This window comes from Marmota marmota, unplaced genomic scaffold, assembly GCF_001458135.2.
Source record: "Marmota marmota marmota unplaced genomic scaffold, marMar, whole genome shotgun sequence".
Classification (NCBI taxonomy): domain Eukaryota; kingdom Metazoa; phylum Chordata; class Mammalia; order Rodentia; family Sciuridae; genus Marmota; species Marmota marmota.
Genome location: NW_026000249.1, coordinates 16,655,080 through 16,658,535, shown reverse-complemented (window position 1 = coordinate 16,658,535; position 3,456 = coordinate 16,655,080). Strand labels below are relative to the sequence as shown.

At 34.8% G+C, this 3,456-nt stretch overlaps 1 pseudogene; it reads right to left on the bottom strand.

Annotated features, from left to right (window-relative positions):
- Positions 1 to 1,466: 1,466 nt before the first annotated feature.
- The window catches only part of LOC107144165, a 135,042-nt pseudogene continuing 133,052 nt past the window's right edge, over positions 1,467 to 3,456 (bottom strand).

The window sequence follows — 3,456 nt, the reverse complement described above, 5'->3', positions numbered from 1 at the left end:
ATGTGATATATGGGGAAAACAAAAATATAGTTGTCAATTATCTCACATATATGTTTTATAGATAAGCAAGTATGGTAATGTACATACTCCAGTTCAAATTTAGCAAGGAAAATGGACAGTATGTGAAAGAACTATTTTGTGTTTACTTGAAAGACTAGTTGCTTTATACTAGGGGCTTAAAACTCTTGGTGTAGAGGGAACAAAAACATTTATTATGGCCTCTAGATCTAAACAGTTTAATTAAAATGTTACATTTTTTTTTCCATGCAGCTTCAGAAAACTTTCTGTGAATGTTAGCTGTCACTGACTCACCTTGGTTCAAGTACTCATTTTTGACCCAACCACAGTGGACTATGAGGTACCGAAGTTTCAACAACCAGATCAAAATCTAGTGCCCATCCTGAGGGAGTGGGCAGAGTCAACCTCACCTGAACCATAGCCTGAGAATGGGAAAAGAGAAACTCTCTGTTAACAACCTGGATGTCCACTGAAAAGGAAAAGAGAAGCCCTGACAGCTGTTATCTGCCAGATGGCTATCATGTTCTCTTGATAACCACAAACATAAATTCACAGAAGACCAACATCAAACAAGGTCAGTTTGAGTCCATGATAGAGTAAGACAAAAACACAACTACTCCATAATCATGCTTGAGCACAGACAGAAATAAGAAAATTATGAAAACCAAAAAGTTGTCCAACCTTTCCACTCCTGTAGCTTCTAAGTATGGCTGTTGCTTCTTTACCATTTAAATTTCTTCTTCATTTCTCACACTTCTTGGAAAAAAAAATTATTAAGATATATAGTTACCACCTCTGTTTTCTAATAGGATGTAATCTAATCCAAATATTCTCTTCCTTGAAAATTTACCCAAAGCACCACAAGCTCCTCTTAACTGCCTTTCGTTGTTGATATGCCATAATATTTTTTGTTTGGTATTCCTTATTATAGCAAGTAAAAACACAGATCTGTTTAAACTCTAGTAGTTTTTGGCTAGTGAGCATCGATATTGTTAATCTCCTGACTTAAGGAATCTTCACTTCTCTTTGGTGACTGCCCTTATGCACTGAAAAGACTAGAAAACCATATATTTATACTGAACAAGAAGTCTGAATATGACAGAACATGGATAGCCTTGTACTCATGACAGTATTCTGACACTACTGATATTCATCTTCAGTTGTCATTTTCTTCAGCATCTAATGGTATAATTTCCAAAGAAATCCAGTATTCTCATTAATACAGGAACTTATATGATGAAACATTGCTTTAGGTTATGTCAGAATAAGAAAGTAGTGGTAAGCAAAATTATTTTTCAAAGCTTTTTGAAATTCATTTCAAAAGAAAATTATTGTTTTACATTTACAAAGGCCATACTATAAAAAGTGATAAATAGGTGAATTTCACTGAAAACCTGAACATTTTGTTTACCAACTCACCTTCCCTTTGTCAGAGCTACCCAGAGATATCAACTGTCATACTGCTGTTTCTCAGAAATTCCAGGCATTATGCAGGCTGGACAGCTTTCCATACCCATGATATTTTCTTTCATATCTACTTGTACCTCTTCCTTCAGAATTTTCTGCGAAGGGGAGTGCAAATCTGGGCAAAAAGGTTAATGGTTGTTAATAACTAAATGTGTTTCCTTTTCAGAAGTAAAATGCTATCAGAGAAAATAACTCTTGGCCTCCTTTGCAAATGGCCTGAGTTTTAATTATTGTAATTCTATATACATGCTTTGGTGGGAAAGTCATTTATTCTCTTGGAACCACAATTTTTTTTTATCTGAAAAAAGTAATCTTCATCCACTTAAGCACTTTCTAGGGGCTTTTGATGTTTTCAAGACCATGGGTAACCACTGGGTTCACAATAATGCCCTTTGAACTTGAGAATCTTACAGTTCTTTTGTTTTCACATCACATTTCTTTTGTTCTTGCCTCACAAAATTGTTATGAAGCTCAAATTAGACCATTTATATAAAAGCAATGGACAATTCTATGTTATCATTAGGACAGTAGCATGTGAAACTATTCCTTCACTGTGTCCAACCACAAGAACATATAAGAGTGGGCATTTCAGAAAAAGAAGTTGACTAAGGAGGGAGAAATATATGGTCAGAAGTAACTCTTTTGTTGGTTTTAAGTAAATTACAAGGATCTTAATATCCAAACTATACATTGTTTTCTCAGTAGTTTTACTCATTAATATATAAACCAAAAAATTATTCTTTCCTTCCTGTTTATATTAATGTGCCTTATTCTTTCCTTCTAGTCTGCAACAACATTATGCTTTAAAGAAGGACAAATGAAATAAAACATAAACTGAAATTAGATTTCTATACTCTGCAACAAAATATCACCAACACAGCAACTTAATATAACATATATTTATTATCTAGCAGTTTCCATGGATCAGAAATCAGGGTCTCTGCTTAGGATCTCTCATAAGACTTCACTCAAGATGTTGGCTGGGAAATATTCTTTTTGTTTTTTTTTTTTGGGGGGGGGGCTATATTCTTATCTGGAGGCCATATTGGGAAATAATCATCTTTGGAGCTCATATAAGTTGTTGGCAGAATTAATTTCCTTGTACCTGTATGACTGTTGAACCTGGCTTTTGCTATTAATTGGAGGACACTCTCAGGTCTTAGAGACTGCCCACCAAGGACTTTGCTAACATGGACACATGCTTCTTCAAGCCTACTTAGGGAGGACCTAGTTCCTTTTTAAGGGATTTCATCTGATTAAATCAGTCACTCCCTGGATAAGCTCCTTTATGATTAATTCAGTATGGTCTGTTTTGAAATCTTAATCATATCTATAAAATCCTTTCACCTTTGTCATATTATATGGCTATAGTGAGTCACAAATCCTGACCACACTCAAGGGGAGGGAATTACACAGGGCATGAAAAAAAAACTCTAAATTTGATCCTACTTCAAATCTAATGCAGCATAGCATTTCCTTAACTTCTCTTACATTTATTTTTGCTTTGTAAGTGGCTATAGGAAATAGAACTGCATTCCTTCAGGGAAGATAAGCAGTGCATACATGAAGTGGTTGGAGAAAGTATGAGGGATATATTGGGGATACTAATAATGATAACACTTAACTATATTCCATATTCAAAGTATTCTACGTGAATTATTTCATTTTATCCACACAACCATATAAAGTAGGTAGTATTAGTATATGAAGGAAAAATGAGGTCATTTGGAAGATCCCCTGGGAATATCTAGTAATATTTGTGCCCTCAGTGCTTAATGTGGTTGCTCAATCCAGATTTGTTAAACATATACTCTGAAATATTCATGATTAGGGGCTAGGGATGTGGCTCAAGCAGTAGCGCACTCCCCTGGCATGCGTGCAACCCAGGTTCGATCCTCAGCACCACATACAAACAAAGATGTTGTGTCCACCGAAAACTAAAAAAAAAAAAAAAAAAAAAAAAAAAAAAAA